This window comes from Leptinotarsa decemlineata, unplaced genomic scaffold (genome assembly GCF_025532065.1).
Source record: "Leptinotarsa decemlineata unplaced genomic scaffold, Ldec_3_MD MMD2_tig00026317_RagTag_RagTag, whole genome shotgun sequence".
In the NCBI taxonomy this organism is placed as follows: domain Eukaryota; kingdom Metazoa; phylum Arthropoda; class Insecta; order Coleoptera; family Chrysomelidae; genus Leptinotarsa; species Leptinotarsa decemlineata.
In genome coordinates this window covers 1,459,599-1,479,044 of record NW_027412686.1, presented here as the reverse complement: position 1 = coordinate 1,479,044, position 19,446 = coordinate 1,459,599, and the positions used below count along the sequence as shown (strand labels likewise).

Here is a 19,446-nt window from a genome sequence, read left to right as displayed (position 1 = left end):
CAATCTACAAATTGAAATTGGCAAAAAAAGTTTCTCTGCATCGCAAATAATGTAAAATAAAAAGTGAAAAAATGTAAATGTGAAAAAGACTTGTAAACGAAGTAAGTCTTGGACCTCTAATACTTCGAGATGACGAGTTTGGCTTCACAACAGATCGCCGCGGAACAATTTACCTACACCAGAACAAAAAAGCTGTCTTTCGAAGCGTGTTTTACTAACCAATTTAGCATCCTGAGGAGGTGACTGAAACACTAGATGACAGTTTTAGTTTTTAGAAAAGCGTTTTCAATAGATAAAGACTTTTCTGTCGATCTCACTCACAGATTCTAGTAATTGATATTCTGAATGTAACAATAGAAAAAACTATAAGTATTTTTTCAAAGCAGTGAATTTAGGCTATGAAAAATAGTTCAGAGTTCAAATAAAGAGAGAAAGTTTCCACATACCTTCGAGATATCTTCCAAATGACAATCTACTAAAATTTAACAATTTCGAATCTGTTTTTCTGGCAATTCAGTTTAGCTATCAGATGTGAGATTTCAGAATAGTATAATCTCACCATAATTCACTTACGAGGATCGAAAATAAAAATAATTAGTTAAGAAGCTTATTTGTTCTGCAGAATTTACATGAACTTCCTGCTTTCAAGTTACTCAATGAATGAAGATTTCCCAATCTATGTTCGTAATCAGCAGTTGTTCAGCTGAGAACTATACGCAAAAAATAGTTTTAAGAATAAATCGCTCTGAGATGATTGAAAACTTCTCAATTGATGAAGATGAATTTTTAATATTCCACTCTTCTGGTGGATTAATTTGTCAAACCTGTTTGGACGTCCTCCTTGAATTCTTGATATGAACCTATTCAGTTTATGGGTATTAACGTTATATGTGTCGTTTTTCAAGAATTATTGACCAAATTTTATTGATAATTATTGTCACTTTCAATTTTTGGTAATACCATTCAATCAGTAAATTAATACTTCCACTCTATTACCTTTGGAAAATGCATATAGTTTTTCATCAATGTTTGTTCATAAATTATTGTGAGCCAACCCAGCCGTTCAGGTCTTCATCGGCAAATTGTGAACGAATCAAGTTATTTAATTGCATTGTCTGACCGTGGTATATAAATACATGAGAAATTAATTATTCTTACTTATTCAAAGGCTATAAATAACCTATGATATACAATCCAACCATTAGTTGTTTTATTATTATTTACTCGAAGGAGCAGTAATTGCTAACGTGACTGTGTTAAATGATACCTACTGGGCATGGTAGACTTTTCAGTTATTTTTTTGGAAAATGGAGCCTTATTTGGATGGCGTTATAGAAAAATGGCGTATGCCACACATTCATAAAATTCTTCGAAAAATGGCCTACAGCAAGCAAAAATGATTTGACCCGATATGCGATTCTAGGGCCATCTATGAAACAATATCCTAACCCACAAATCATGAATAGTGTGGTATACAAAGTAAGCAAAAATGATCTAACCCACTGGTGTAGGATAGACTATTTTTGAAAAATCACCCACCTTAAAAAATAAGAGAGGCATTAAAAGTGGGGGACCAAATGCTGTCGATCAAATGCGCATTCAAAATGTTATCAATCATGTTATATATTTCATTATTGCAGAGAAACAACTACGTCCAAGTTTTTGAGTCCTAATTTGAATTAAAAAAAAATGTATTCACTATATCAGGAATAAACCGACAATCCTGTGAGTCAATCCAAATATAAAGATATATTTTATAAAAACTTCAAGTTGAGATTTAAAACACCGCATAAAGACACATGTAAAACGTGGGATGTATACAAATCTTAACAGCTCAACAGTTCCAGCAACTTGAATAAAGAAAAAATACAAGAGGAGCATGACAATCACCTGAAGACTGCAGCAGAATTGCGTGAACAAATGAATGAGATTTTGAAATTGTCCCAAGAAGATGATACTGTAGAGACATTAACGTTTGATTTGCAAAAGACGCATCCGTTTCCAAAACTACTGACAGGTATTGTTTACTAGAAGAGACAATTGAATTTTTATAATTTGGGCATTCTGTGGGAAGCAAAGGAAAGAGAATTTTCAATATGTGGTTGGAACATAAAGCTGGCAGAGGAACCCAAGGAGTTGGCTTCTGCCTTCGAAAATTTGTCATGGAAAATGTTAAAGCTCCAGTAGCTAAACTAAATTTATGGTCAGATTTGTGTGGTGGCCGGAACAGAAGTATAAAGCTAGTTTTAATGTTTATATATAGTCTCCAAAATCACCCTTCTTTGGAAAAAAATCAGTTAAAATTTTTACTGTCTGGTCATTCATTTTTACCAAACGATTCACATTTTGGTGATGTAGAATATGCATTAAAAAGCCATCAAAGAGTTTACACAGATCAAGATTATATCGATATCATCAACACATGCAGAAACAGAAATAAATTCATCGTGAATAAAATGAGAAGATGGTTTCAGTAATAAATTTACAAAAAGCAATAACAAACAGAAGAAAGATCAGCCGGTGGTTTTGTTTATGAAAAGTCATACAACAGACGAAGCTTACACCCAAGTGAACATAGATAAAAAAGCAAAAGGTCACAAACCTATACCAGAAGAAGTAAAGCTTCCATTAGTGTGGCCGGATATCAAACCTTTATCCTTTATCCACAGAAAAAATTAAAGATTTGAAAGATATAATGAAGATAATTCCTAAAGATGCTGAAACCTTTTACGACTTTCTGAAGTCAAATCCAGGGCAAAATTTGAAGATGATGTAGAAGGACTCGGAAACAATTTGGATTTCGAAATTGATGACAGTTTGCTAAAAGATTGGTAATTTTAATTTTAATAAAAAGTAATTTTGGGTAATTTCTTATACATGGCTCATTTTCGTCTTATTTCGAGTGTTGGGATCCTATATAGTTTTCGAAAATGATCTAAACCGCTTTTGATGATTGTTTTTGTCAAATTTGGCAGTTTTTGTTCATGAAAACAAATACATGAGTTTACTTTTGTTTCTGTTCAACTTAATTTGAATAAATACTTGGATATTCTTCGCAAAACATTTTTTTTTCTTTGTCTTGAACTTCAAACTCGATTATCTCAGAAATTGTTTACTGTGGATTAGATGATGTTTGCATAACAGTGTCCATTTATGTCAATTAAATTGAATCATCTCAAAACCTACATTGTAGCTATTGTAACAGATTTGGGAGGTTTCTAACCCTTTATAATGATCATATAATGAAAAAAAAGCTCAAAAAACAGTTTATCCAACACATTTCTTTTAAGACAAATTACAAGCACTATAGGGAAATCCTTAAAGCGTTCTCAGAGCGGTGCCTGTGCGACAGTAGTGATTCACATTGGATTTGAATCGCTGGAGATTGAATCCAATTGGAGAAACGTTCTCAGAAAGTTTATCACATGCAGTTCTTCAGATGAAAGAGTTTTTAAACAATGAAGTTTGAGATGTACTGAGTTGAACCTCAAAAGAATGAGCAGCCACAGTCCATCGCGTATTTCTGATATGTACCAGTCTTGGTGGGATCAAATGTGCCAAGTCACTTGCACACTTTCCATGAAAGTATCTATAGAAGAGAGACAAATCTCCAACCTTTCTTCTATGTTTCTGGCTGTCAAGGTCGCACGTGATGTTCGCGTCTCCAATCAGGCGGATGACTCTTTTCTGGATGGAATCCAGCAACTTCAGGGTATGTTTGAGGGCAGAGCTTCATACATGAGAACAATACTCCAAAGAAGGTCTGATCTGAGCTTTATAAACGATCAAAAGTTGCAGAGGTGTGTACAGTTTTCTGGTTCGAAATAGTGTTCCAAGATTTTGACAAGCAGCCTTTGCAATTCCAGCGGCATGACTGTGCCAAGACATATTGGTGTCCATTTCAACCCCCAACAAACTTATGAAGCAGAAAGCGGAATTGTCTGACCTGACATTATTATATCCGGTTCGGAGACATTTAATTTCTTGGAGAAAACCGATCCCGGGTTTTTGTAGCATTGAATTGAACCTGGTTACTTTCACCCCAATTCGAAATCACTTCTAGAATCCCATTAAGATATGCAACCTCCTGCTGCCGGTGAAGATGCGCCTCCGTAACCGATATCCTGGAATCCAACTGGAATGACAAGATAAATATGCTGTCATCAGCAAAGCAATATATTGGATACTCGGTTTTTCCCAATAAGTAGTTGATATACAATTAAAAGAGGGTTGGAGACAATATGGATCCCTGGGGAACACCAGCGATGATGGTGAAAGTATTCGAGAGATATCCGTCGACGGGCACTTGCGGGGTACTTTCTTTCAGGAAGCTGAATAGAAGAGCCATACACAAAAATGATCCGACAAGCCATAGCATCGAAGCGTGGCCAGCAAACGCTCATGCCTCACACGGTCGATGGCCTTAGAAATATCAAGCGCAATAGCTCTTGATTCTTCATGTTTCTCGATTGCGTTATTCCAAATATGGGTGACATACAATAAATATTGATGATCGCTCAAGATGTTGAAGCCTTCCAAATATTTGAGGATATGGTGATTTACGAGTTTCTCCATGATTTTTGATATCACTGATAGCAAAGCGACTGATCTATATTTATTTGGAAGATTTTTCTTGTCCTTTTTGAGAATGGACTGAACGCGAGCAATCTTCCAACAAGAAGGAGAAACCCCTTTCTTGTAAGACAGATTGAAAAGTCTGCAAAATATTGGGGCGAGTTCATTTGCGCACTTTTTAAGTACGATGACGGGCACTTCATCAGGGCCAGAAGCCTTGTTGATATTGAGCTGTTTCAAAATTCTCCTGACTAGACGCTGTCAAAAAGTAATTTCCAACATTGTGGATTCTAGTGTGGGAATAGTGGGTAGTGCCTTTCCCAGAAAATCGATGGTGGGGGGGACGCAAATTTTTCAGCTAGTATATTTGCTTTTTCTATGGCTGTTGTTGCAATTGAACCAACCGCTTGTGTTAGTAGTGGAATTGTGAATTCAATATAGTTCTGATTACGAGCTTTAGCCCGTTAGGGTTGACAAGCAATGAATAAATAACTATTTCGTGATAATTGGATAGGTAATTTATGTGAAATGTAAAACATATTTGCAAGAGTGTTTTGTTAGCTATTACCATAGAGTTAAATTGAAAGGGATATATTTTTTTTTGCAAGATTGCCTCATATTTTTGTATCGAGATGGAGAAGTAGAAAGCCAAAACCTTTCTTTCCTACCATAGAGTTATTTACTTCAAAATATTATTGTATTTATCTCTGAAACATTCTCTAATCATTTAGTGTAATGAAGACAGATACAAGTTATCTGTCAGAATCTGATATATTGAGTTAAAAGACTCCAACCACCAAATTTTTTTATTTCTATGGCTTAGAGCTCAGGGTAGTCACATTTCTCTCTCTCTCTCTCTCTCTCTCTCTCTCTCTCTATCATTGTTATTGGTGCTTTCACATAGTTTCAGTATCAGTTCAATAATCCATTCAGAATCACGAAGCTTGATTTTGAGAGATATTTGGAAAGTATTTCTTGATTCAGATTATTATTTCCACTTAAACGTGCAGTGATTAAAAAGATTATAATTACACAACACAACAAAAAAATATTTTTTGAATGTTTCCTACACTGAATTAGTCAATTTCTACTAATTTTGGGGTGATAAAAACGAAAATAACAATGAAAAATTTTTATTAGCTCTGGTTTTTGAGATACACAGTACTTAATCTTAAAGAGTAGTTATACTATACGTGAAAAGTGAAAGTACATAAAACAATATTGTTATGTTTCTTTTAGAATATTTTAAGTACAAAATTAATAAAAAAAAACATTATTCTTAGTGTTTTGACAAATAAAAGAAGTTTGTACCACCAAATTTCAATTAAGTCCATCCGATTCATTGTAAGATCGCTGTCGTTTAGCTTGTCTTTTATAAAACACTTCTGGAGCATCCCTACACACAGACCAGCAGTAGTCTGCAAGCATTGCTTCATTCCAACGGCCCTGATATCTCTGTTCCATTAAGGCAATGTCTTGATGGAATCTTTCTCCATGTTCGTCACTCACAGCTCCACAGTTTTGTGGGAAGAAATTAAGATGAGAGTGAAGAAAATGAATTTTTAACGACATGTTGCATCCAAGTTGGTGGTAAGCTTGAAGAAGCTCTTTAACCAATGCTGTGAAGTTATCATCTCTTTTGTTGCCTAAAAACCCATGTACAACCCCCTTAAAGGCTTTCCAGGCTCTTTTTTCATTTCCTGTTAAAATCATGTCAAAAGCAGGATCATTTACATTTGTTTGAAGGTGATTGACAATGTTTCGTGATGAATTTCACTAGTTCGGACTTCCATTGTCTATTATATAAAATGATTTGAAATCCCTGAAACAAGTAAAAAAGAATAATTAAAAAGAATAGTTGAAAATAACAATTATATTAAGCAACAATAAACCTGAAATGAAATGATAGTGAAATAACCTACAAGTAAAAAATATAATAATTGAATAAATAAAAATTAAAGGAATGCAAAAAGAAAATAATAAAATAAAAAAATAAAAAATAAAAATAAAAAAGTGTAGAGATTCCAAGTCACGTTAGTTCACGACGTTTCGATTGTTGGTATCTACAATCGTCTTCTGGTGATGAGTCAAGCAAATCTTTTTGACGCTGTCTGTACTGAGATATTTTCACATCATGTTTTAGAAGACTCCACTGTTGTAGTCTTGACCCTAACAGCTCAGTCTTTTCCTTAGACAAGCGAAGATCTCTTATAAGGTCACTCAACTCTGCTTGACTAATTCTGTGCGGATCACTAGACCTATCGCTTACCTCAAAATCAGGGTCATAGGATGTAGAAGGATGGGTTGCTCCCTCTAAACAGTTTTCATCACCTTCCTCTAAAATTTCATAGTTTTGGGGTGGAGAAGGGACTGGCAAATTGTCTGAGTGTGGTACAGGCCGAAGAGCAGATGGGAGATTAGGGTATTTAACCGTTCCTCTTTTCTTCATAGATAAACCTTGCTTAATGGCAGGAGTTAGGCAGAAATAACAGTTGTCTGTATGATTGGTAGGCTCACGCCAAACCATAGGTACTGCAAAAGCCACTCTCGCAATATAACGGAACAAGAATTACAACATATAAGAGGAGCCCATGATTTATCTTGGTCCCCAACTTTCACACCAAAATAATGTTCATAGGCTGTCTTAACGATAGGTGTCATTTTACGTTTCTGAGCCTTAAATGTTATTTCACCACATATATAGCAAAAGCTATCGACAGAATTCACACACTTTCGAGGCATTTCAGATCAGCACTTAAATTAATTTAAAAATCAACTTCACACGATAATTTCAATAGCAACCACGTGCGTACAATTGACAAACTCACATAGGTTATGTTTACTACTTAAGAACAGCTGATGAGAGGGGTGTTATGTAAACAAACATGTGTACTAACTGTTGGTGATGAAATATTTCATTTGTTGAAAACTCAATATACATATATATAATATAATGATACTATATCTTGAAAACAAGAGCTAATATATAATTTTTATGGTCACTTTCGGTTTTAACACGTGGAAATACATTAAAATCATCTAATTTCAACCCCGAAACAAAAACTTTGTTGTATTGTGTTATAGCAGGTATACTATTATTTCGAAAAATGAACGAAAGAAACGTCTATTGCAAAATGTTTAGGGTATTTTTTCCTTTAAACATAAACAAATCATCTCCCGATGACAAAAATGTGTGTAATAATTTTTTGAAAACTGAAAATATTTTGTCGTTTGTAGTCACTTTGCCGCAAATTTTCTTTTACAATTTCATTGTTGAATTTGAAGAATGTTTTATTTTGCTGTCAAAGTATACACTTTCTTTAAAATAAGGAGGGCCAAAATAGGAAAATCAGAAACGATGAGAGATAGTTAAGATATTTGAAAAAAACAAAATTTGCCAATTTCCTATCATTTTGTTCACGTTTGAGTGACTTTTCATTACAGAAAGGCATCACCAATTCGAGAAAAAGTCTGTTGGTTTTACGGAGATGAAACTTCGGTTGAAACAGGTATGGAAAAAGACAACAAGATTTTTGTTTTTTGATACCTTATAAATGAATTCGAAAAAACTTAGCAAATTTAGGTTTTGTCAAATTTCCTGAATTCCAAAATTTCATTTGAATAAGCTTATACTGGGTGTCCCAAAAGTGCATATTTGCTCAATATACCGATATTGCTAATAGATATAAAGAAGTCTTAAATGAAAGTTATATGGAACCAGGAACGCCACATTTCAAAATTAGTTCTTTCAGATGTACAGCTTGCTATATTTTCCCGTAAAAAAATTCAAGAAACAACTACATTTTGAATTAAAGAAACGACAGTAACCACACTTAAAATATGTATTTTCAAAACAGGGTGCTTTAAATGTTACTTTCATTTTTAGCCTCCGCATTCCACATAAAATTATCTATCCGAGAATACCAGGCGTCCTTTAATTATTTGTTTGCATTTCTCAAATTTGGGTATCTGAAATGTTTAAAAATATTGTTGTGATGAATTACATTTTCTTCTTTTCTGTAAATTTGGTGATAAAACACGATCTCTTCCAGAAGATATTACTTCTAATTTTCTCTCTTTTCAAATATTTACTAAAATTTCTCTCTTGTTTGAACACCTGCATCTTTAGGGCCTTAGGCCAACATCAAACTAAAGTTTCATCCAGTTTGATTACCAGAATGTTATGGCATATTAAATAAACCAACGCAGGGACTTTCTAGTGATTAGTAGTGAGATAATGAGTAGGATTTTTATGTGGGTGGTAAATCGAGTCAATAATATAACCATACATAAACATGAGAACTATTTGGATAACTGAAATGATAAGTATTTCTGCATTTGTATTAAATTTTGTATTGATAATTTATAATTCGGAAAGATGATCCTTATTCTGCATGATTTCGTGGAATGTGCGTGTCAACAAGTAATATCAAATCAAGATTTAATTGTTAATTACATCAAGGTGAAGCCTGGCTTATACAAATCAAGACGATGTTACTGAAACATATCCAATTAATCGTGGGCTCCCTAACCTACAAAATGTTCGAATAACTTGCTTTCTAGGCCTTACTGATGCTACACGCAAAAGAATAATGATTATAACAAGTTTATATGTGCAGAATTTTCATTCAAATTTTAGCATTTTGCTGTGTTGAATACCGTTACGAATCATATTTTGGAAAACATTGAAAAACTCGTGTATTTCTGAATTTCGATATTTTTCGGTGATATGAGAAATTGAAGAATACTTGCCAATGTTAGGTTCACAAAACTGCAAATGACTCACCTGAAACAAAAATAAATAATTGAAATTAGTTAGTGGGATTTGAAAAAAAAAGTTTAGTAATGCGGTTTTATATCGACAGCAGGATCTAAGTAACGGAAATCTGAGGAGTCAAAGCTTGTGCGAACTGAAGTTCAACGAGGTTTCACTTTTCAACGTGCGATGCCTAACATAGGGATCCGAAAACCTGACTATCGATTGGAAGTACTATTATCTATCAGTGTAACTTTCATCGCACGCTTATAACTAATTACCGATGATATATGTGATCAATCTTATTCGTTCAAATAATAATAATAAAACACTGTTTGATAAAATACTTGTTGTAGAATAATCCCCAGAATAAGTATGTATATAAGTACGAAGACGGATATCCTTTAAGGCAATTTTCATCGAACAACGCACTCGTGGTTAAACCTAGCACCACTGTATGAGGTTGTACCACAGTTTTTGGACTCTGGTTTTATCTTACGATTTCTTCTCCATTGCAATTTTATGGTTTTATACTTTTGAGATGTGGCAAAAAAGAATACAATCGAAGCTTGAACTTATTCAACAATAAACTTTCAAAGAAACGTTTGATTTTTATTCCTTTGAAAAAATGATTAGTGTGAAGTTACCCACAACTTTTCATCCACAGTTTATGACGAAGGACAATCGAACAGGGTTTAGAATGAGATTTGCGAACAGTGTTGCCAGATTGCAAATATTAATAATTTTACCTGTATTTTGATGTTATCATTTTAAAAACACGATATATTATTGAAACATGTCGAATAAATGAGTCAGCATTCTACATCAGCAAACTGTCCGTATACAAGCAGTAATACCGAAAAAAATGTAAAATAAGAGTAAAATATTATTCAGGCAAAATTCATTTGTACCGTAAACATGTAGCGAATGAGAACTGGAAAAATAGTTTCTCGGTAAAAATTTTATAACTTGTAAAAAGTATGTCATTTGAAATATCCTGCGTTAAACAATACCGAATGCCCAGGAAAGACTCATCCACAAAATATAAAATTTCTCACTGATCAAAAATAGTTTGTTGACGAAAATTTCAGAATTAATTCAGCGAAAGTATATCTATCGACGTGCCGTAACAAATTTGCGTACCATTCGTTTCTTGGGTGCGAAAAAAAATAGTTCCATATATTTGGAACTGAATTATTCAAAAAAAGTCAAATTTCTCACTTATCAAAAATAGTTCGCCGATGAAAATTTCAGAATATATTCTTCTAAAGTATATCTATCGACGTGCTGAAACAGATTTGCATGCCATACGTTCCTTCGGTGCAAAAAAAAGTTTCGTATATTCGGAACTGAATTACTTATGAAAGTCAAATTTCTCACTTATCAAAAATAGTTTGTCGATGAAAATTTCAGAATATATTCTTCTAAAGTATATCTATCGACGTGCTGAAACAGATTTGTGTACCATACGTTCCTTGGGTGCGAAAAAAAATAGTTCCATATATTCGGAACTGAATTACTCAAAAAAGTCAAATTTCTCATTTATCAAAAATAGTTTGTCGATGAAAATTTCAGAATGTATTCTTTGCAAGTATATTCATCGACGTGCCAGAACATATTTGCGTACCATACGTTCCTTCGGTGCGAAAGAAAAAGTTCCGTATATTCGGAACTGGATTACTCATAAAAGTATAATTTCTCACTTATCAAGAATAGTTTGTCGATGAAAATTTCAGAATATATTCTTCTGAAGTATATCTATCGACGTGCTGAAACAGATTTGCGTACTATACGTTCTTTGGGTGCGAAAAAAAATAGTTCCATATATTCGGAACTGAATTACTCAAAAAAGTCAAATTTCTCACTTATCAAAAATAGTTTGTCGATGAAAGTTTCAGAATATATCCTTCTAAGGTATATCTATCGACGTGCCCGAACAGATTTGCGTACCATACGTTCCTTCGGTGCGAAAAAAAAATTTCCATATATTCGGAACTGAATTACTCATAAAAGTCAAATTTCTCACTTACCAAGAATAGTTTGTCGATGAAAATTTCAGAATATATTCTTCTGAAGTATATCTATCGACGTGGACAAACAGATTTGCTTACCATACGTTACTTCGGTGCGAAAGATAAAGTTCCGTATATTCGGAACTGAATTACTTATGAAAGTCAAATTTCTCACTTATCAAAAATAGTTTGTCGATGAAAATTTCAGAATATATCCTTCTAAAAGATATCTATCGACGTGCTGAAACAGAGTTGCGTACCATACGTTCCTTCGGTGCAAAAAAAAAGTTCCGTATATTCGGAACTGAATTACTCTTGAAAGTCAAATTTCTCACTTATCAAAAATAGTTTGTCGATGAAAATTTCAGAATATATTCTACTAAAGTATATCTATCGACGTGCTGAAAAAGATTTGCGTACCATACGTTCGTTGGGTGCGACAAACTATTTTTGATAAGTGAGAAATTTTACTTTTTTTGAGTTATTCAGTTCCGAATATATGGAACTATTTTTTTTCGCACCCAAGGAACGTATGGCACGCAAATCTGTTTCAGCACGTCGATAGATATAGTTCAGAAGAATATATTGTGAAATTTTCATCGACAAACTATTTTTGATATGTGAGAAATTTGACTTTTATGAGTAATTCAGTTCCGAATATATGGAACTTTTTTTTCGCACCGAAGGAACGTATGGCACGCAAATCTGTTTCAGCACGTCGATAGATATACTTCAGAAGAATATATTCTGAAATTTTCATCGACAAACTATTTTTGATAAATGAGAAATTTTACTTTTTTTGAGTAATTCAGTTCCGAATATATGGAAGTATTTTTTTGGCACCCAAGGAACGTATGGTACGCCAATCTGTTTCAGCACGTCGATAGATATACTTCAGAAGGATATATTCTGAAATTTTCATCGACAAACTATTCTTGATAAGTGAGAAATTTGACTTTTATGAGTAATTCAGTTCCGAATTTACGGAACTTTTTCTTTCGCACCGAAGGAACGTATGGTACGCAAATATGTTCTGGCACGTCGATGAATATACTTTCGAAGAATACATTCTGAAATTTCCATCGACAAACTATTTTTGATAAATGAGAAATTTGACTTTTTTTGAGTAATTCATGTCCGAATATACGGAACTATTTTTTTTCGCACCCAAGGAACGTATGGTACGCAAATCTGTTTGGGCACGTCGATAGATATACTTCAGAAGAATATATTGTGAAATTTTCATCGACAAACTATTTTTGATAAGTGAGAAATTTGACTTTCATTAGTAATTCAGTTCCGAATATACGGAACTTTTTTTTTGTACCGAAGGAACGTATGGTACGCAAATCTGTTTCAGCACGTCGATAGATATACTTCAGAAGAATATATTCTGAAATTTTCATCGACAAACTATTTTTGATAAATGAGAAATTTTACTTTTTTTGAGTAATTCAGTTCCGAATATATTGAAGTATTTTTTTTGGCACCCAAGGAACGTATGGTACGCCAATCTGTTTCAGCACGTCGATAGATATACTTCAGAAGAATATATTCTGAAATTTTCATCGACAAACTATTCTTGATAAGTGAGAAATTTGACTTTTATGAGTAATTCAGTTCCGAATTTACGGAACTTTTTCTTTCGCACCGAAGGAACGTATGGTACGCAAATATGTTCTGGCACGTCGATGAATATACTCTCGAAGAATACATTCTGAAATTTCCATCGACAAACTATTTTTGATAAATGAGAAATTTGACTTTTTTGAGTAATTCATGTCCGAATATACGGAACTATTTTTTTTCGCACCCAAGGAACGTATGGTACGCAAACCTGTTTGGGTACGTCGATAGATATACTTCAGAAGAATATATTCTGAAATTTTCATCGCCAAACTAATTTTGATAAGTGAGAAATTTTACTTTTTTTGAGTTATTCAGTTCCGAATATATGGAACTATTTTTTTTCACACCCAAGGAACGTATGGTACACAAATCTGTTCCAGCACGTCGATAGATATACTTTAGAAGAATATATTCTGAAATTTTCATCGACAAACTATTTTTGATAAGTGAGAAATTTGACTTTCATGAGTAATTCAGTTCCGAATATACGAAACTTTTTTTTGCACCGAAGGAACGTATGGTATGCAAATCTGTTTCAGCACGTCGATAGATATACTTTCGCTGAAATAATTCTGAAATTTTCGTCAACAAACTGTTTTTGATCAGTGAGAAATTTTATATTTTGTGGATGAGTCTTTCCTGGGCATTCGGTATTGTTTAACGCAGGATATTTCAAATGACATACTTCTTTTACAAGTCATAAAATTTTTACCAATAAACTATTTTTCCAGTTCTCATTCGCTTCATGTTTCGGTATAAATGAATTTTTCCTGAATAATATTTTACTCTTATTTTACTTTTTTCGGTATTACTGCTTGTATACGGACAGTTGGCTGATATAATGAGTTTATGTAGAATGCTGACTCATTTATTCGACATGTTTCAATAATATATCGTGTTTTTAAAATGATAACATCAAAATACAGGTAAAATTATTAATATTTGCAATCTGGCAACACTGTTCGCAAATCTCATTCTAAACCCTGTTCGATTGTCCTTCGTCAAAAACTGTGGATGAAAAGTTGTGGGTAACTTCACACTAATGAAAAAATGGCGATAACGACTTTTCACGCGAATATGCCTTCTATGAGATCGACAGATACTCAAACCACGAATATTGATATATATATATATATATATATATATATATATATATATATATATATATATATATATATATATATTTATATATATATATATATACCACCATCCTTCTGTCTTCTTTCGAAACAGTTATTCTCTGAAATGTGTGATGTTGTTGGGTTATAACCGGGTGATTCTGAAATTATGTTAGGATTAATCTCCTATCGTACGATGAATTTTTTTAACCAAATATCCTTGAAAATGGTCTATATCCCCTTTTTATAATTTTACACATGCCCATTTCTCATGATGGGGTAACCAAAACAGGATCACGTTTTTCGCAGTTTTTTTGGAAGGAATGTTCTCTAAACAAGGCGTTATCAGAATAGTCTATAATATGTGCTTTCACAAAATGTAGGCTTTGACTACTTGATTTCTATCGAAAATGAACGAAAAAGTCGTTAAATCAAAGCAGTAACAGAAAAAACAGGCAAATCGAAAGATTTCGAAATGTACGAATTCGCAAGAAATATTCAAAGAATCTTCCAATAGAGTGGAAAAATTATCTGATCCTGTTTTTCCAGTGTCGTTGATTTCTTACAGAGACAACCGTAGAGACGTATAATAGAAATATAAGGGAATGCAGTCTTGGGGTATTGCAGTCCTTCCGGGAATGTATTTATTCTCGAGCATCAAATAACAAAACAATAATGCTTTGACTCAATTGTTTTTCTTACTTTCTTGAAGAATTAGAAACATTTGCGATAATAATCAAGTAGTCCCTGTATTGAAAAATCGTCACTTGGTAAAATCATGAATATGTAATGAAGATACACTCTTCTTTAGGATATTTGCTGTATACAATTCTCATTTTCTATGATGGACAAGGAAATATTCATTTGAGACATATTTCTCTGTTCCCACTAGGGAAGCAGTCATTGTTCTGTCTACTACAGAATCATAGATGCACAGCTTTAGAGTTCTGATATCATCTGGGTTCATGTAATTAATTATTCATATTTTTGTGGAACGAAACAGCCAATGAAAATTTGGTAGTTTTGAGACAAAGTAAGTCACACCTGAATTTCAAGACAATTATTTAAAAAAATAATGGAAGAGAAACCTATATATGATATTAGTTTCTATTTCATCTACAAGTATATATTTGATATCCAAAATAATGAAAAAAAATACATAAAATAATCTACATGTTTTCGTTCCAAGCCACATATTTTTGAATCTCGTCTTTATTACAATCTAATTTTGCAGAACTTCTTTTCCAACTAAATTGAAAGTGGTGTATTTTTACATCTTTCTACATATATTTTTACATTTTTATTAATTTTTTTTTCAATTCACAAATGTCGTTTTAGGTTTTTTTTTTCATATTATACTGTTTCAACTAGAATGCTCAATCTGTGCAACTTCCTTAACAATAAATCACTAACTGAATCACACGAAATATCAAAGTCATTTCCCCTTTTTGCGACATACCTTTCCAAAAATCAATGAAACCGATCCAAGCTCATTAGGAGATGTAGCCTACAGACGCATTCAAACGAATTTCTTGTTTCCTTTTGGTGAACTTTGTCGAAATTGAACAACTTTTGCTACTAATCAGGCTGACGGGAACAACTACTAATGTGATTTATTTTTACACCAGGATTGACGTCAATAGAAATTGAAGTGAAGCTGGAAAATACTTGTATAAGAGCAAACAGAGGAATATTTGATATTATGGAAAAGTTCAATCCACCGTTATGAAACTTGTATCTCATTAAAAATTCCTTGGGCAAAGAAACGAACGGAGAGATACACTAGAGAAATCAGTTTTGTTTGAAGGTAGTTGACAATGTTTCTTGGTACCTTTCATTAGTTCGGACTTCCATTGTCTAATATGATATACATTGATTTGAAATACCTGAATAAATCTGTGAAAAATTAAACAGAGATTAGCTGAAAAATAACAATTATATCAAGCAAAAAATACTGAAATTACAATGAAATAAAATACAAGCGACAACCAAAAAATCAAAAAGAAAATTAAACTTTTAACACGAGATGAAAATTAGAAAAAATTATTAACAAGAATTGAAAATTAAAAAAATCCAAATCAAGTTACTTCACGACGTTTCGATTGTTAGTATCCACAATCGTCTTCGGGTGATAACTGGACTTATTCCTCCGAGATCTGACTATTCATAGGTCATTCGACTGCTTTCACCTATCACACGAAAAAAAAAAAGATTTGTTACTTCAAAGAAATTTATTTAGTCTTATTTATTTCATCACTTTGATTAAATATCATTCATTTCAAACGACGTGTGTATTGTATCGATTAGATGATAATTTTGCGGAGACAAAATGAAATTCTCATTTTAATTTCTTTAATATTTCAATTCAAGAGGTCTTTTATTTAGTCAAATGAAATGTGGATCATTTCAAGAATAACATTTATTGAGTTCTCAAAATAATTCGGTTGAGTCAAACAATATAATTTCATCAAATCAAAAGTACGTCTGTTGAATGAAAACTTTTCAATTCAGTTTAACACTATGGGGTGCTGTTTTGACACTAATATATAATTGAATCAACTGAATATTTATTTTCACTTCAACAATACATATCAATACCTTTAACTAATTTTGGAAATAATTTCAAGATTATGGATAATTTCATTTCAATATTTTTATTATTTGTTGGTTTGAAAAATTGAATTGTTTCCTTTAAAGAGATGATATAGTTGAAATACTTCTAAGGAATAGAGTGCCGGTCGGCACCATTTGCATTTTCGCAAGAACCGTAAACTAATCACGAATGGAATAAGAATTAAAAATATGTTTTGTGTTTTTCAAGGAAATGACGAAGAGGTTTACAGTTTCTTTTTGATTATATACGTGGATTGAAGTTTTTCAGTGTTTTCACAGGTATGTTGATGATATACTTTCTTTCATTCCATATTTTGAAATAATTATGAATAACATGTATTGGATAAACGGACATCGTTTTTTTCAAGCACGTGCCCATACATTTTTCTCGACAGCTATCTATAAAAGTGGCTTGAAGTTCTTATTGTTTAATGTAATGACTGAAAGAAAGCTTCCATGTTTTCAATTCTGTTTTTAAGAAAGTAGAAGTTGTCGAGTGAAATGATTATCATTGAGAGGTAGGAAGGTATGCATACACTGGGTACCTAGTTGACCTTTGATCTTTGCATACGAAGGAATTGGACATTTTCAGAGTAAATACAATTGAGGTGTTTGCCACAAAAATAGGTGTAGGTATACAGTGTCGGCGAAGAGCTGTACCTATATTTTGAATTGTAAATTTCTTACATCATAAATAATTGAATGGTGCCGTAAACAATGATTTAATTTTCATCATGATAGTATATACTGAATCCTTGAAGGAACCTCTTCTTAAGATTTTTCTTTCAAAGAACATTGTGAAATAATCACAGTTTTCTCTTGTATTACTTTATTAAAATCAGTAATACCGAAAGAAGAAAGTTATTTGTAACATATTTACAGAAATGATGACATCCAACAAAACTGCACGAACTCAAAACATGCAATATAATCTCTTTTATTTTTAGACATGGAGGAATTTCTTAATAACTTGGGATTAAATGACCTAATTGGCATTTTTAAAGGTAAAAAAATACATATATTATTTATCTCCTAATAATATACTTAAAACACATACTTTTCAGACAGAAAATGATGTAACCTTAGACATAGCTAAAAGGCTCACTGATGAAGAAATGAAAGAAATGACTCCCCCAATTGGCAAAAGAAAAATATTCAATCAAGGAAGCAATTGATGGAATATATTAAGAATCGTATATAACAGAGGAATGTCTTTCATTCATAACTTCAATAATAAATATGTATACCATAACAATTAAAAACATATTCAGGTTTCTCAAATAACTATATATTTTTGCGATTTGCTGTAGATACTTATTATTATTCAGGTCCATACCTAAGTAATTAAATGCTAGAATTCTTGAATTTAATAGATTTGAAGGCCTGAAAGTTATGATTGGAGACCTAGGTAAATTTTGTCATCACTGTCATATTTCTAATCAAATTTTTCTGTGATGAAGTACGTCATTGTTTTTTTACTATTATCAAAAATTAAGGGTATCTCCTTTTGTTAAATTGGATGTGTACAAAAAAATAATTATATTTTTATATTTCTATGGGATAATATCTAAGCTAGTTAGTAGAAGTTGATCCAATAGTATTATTGCGAAAATGTAGACTATCACTAATCTCTGTTCTCTTTCATTTTAGATCATTACTTCAGTGAAAGGTTTCGAATTGTTTTTTAGTAGATATCACCAATAATAATAATAAATAATAAAATATGTTGATGTTTTATATTAGGATTACCCATTTGTGAAAAATGTATATTTTCATTTAAATATTTGTAGAAGTCTATTATAATTTATTATTTGTTTGAATAACTTTGGTACTAAAATTTCTCGATTTTTATTTATATTTTGCTCATTCCCACGTTGAACAATTTTCCATGGCATTTACATAATCAGTATTGAATATGAAATATTATCCGCAAGACTCCCATCAACAGCTGATTAAAAAATCGTGATACGTAAGTAGATCAATAATCCAGTTGAGAAAATGATACAAAGTGTATTTAATGTATTGAGAAATCGGGTTGTTGAACAAACTATAATATATTCTCACAATTATTCAATATTTTGATTGGAGATTCATGTAAATTCAATCACTGACTCAGTATTTCTGATTCTCCCGAAAAGTAATTTTTTCAATATACTAAAAATATACGTAATGCTTTTTATCTACAAACTTAAAAAACATATTGAAGTTTTGGAGAAGAGAAAAGTCATTTTCAGTAGAACTGAAAATTACTACTACCAACGAGATGCTGGTACTCAGATTAGTATAATATTTGGTTAATTGAATACAATAACCAAATTCAAACAAGAGGGAAGGATTTTGATTTGTAACTTTATTTCATTTGGTACATCATTATTCATACTTATTTTGAACTTTCGAAATGCTTTACTCTATCAGAAAGATACTCACAATGAGGTATAAACATTTTTCGTTCAACTACTATTCATTATTTGTTCAACAAAATCATTACTTTAGTGAAAATTTTCCCATTATCAAAACAAGCAAAGTTCTCCATCATCCTGCAGATATATTATGTTTCTTCAACATAATTTTTACTCAAATAGAAAATACATTTGATTATTTCAATCAGATCCACTATTTCACCCATCTTTAAATTTTGTTTGTTCAATAGAATATTCGAATTACTCTAAATCATTCTCGCTATCAATTAGACAAAATATTACTTGAATTAAATTCTTCTTTGAATTGAAATAACTAATGGATG

General features: G+C 32.1%; 1 long non-coding RNA gene across 1 annotated transcript; it reads left to right on the top strand.

The window, feature by feature from the left end:
* The first annotated feature begins 16,541 nt into the window (after nt 1-16,541).
* LOC141485367 (uncharacterized) lies at nt 16,542-17,903 on the top strand. The gene is made up of 3 exons (XR_012467157.1): nt 16,542-16,982; nt 17,651-17,707; nt 17,768-17,903. It is a non-coding gene; the product is annotated as an uncharacterized lncRNA (long non-coding RNA).
* The last annotated feature ends 1,543 nt before the right edge of the window (nt 17,904-19,446 follow it).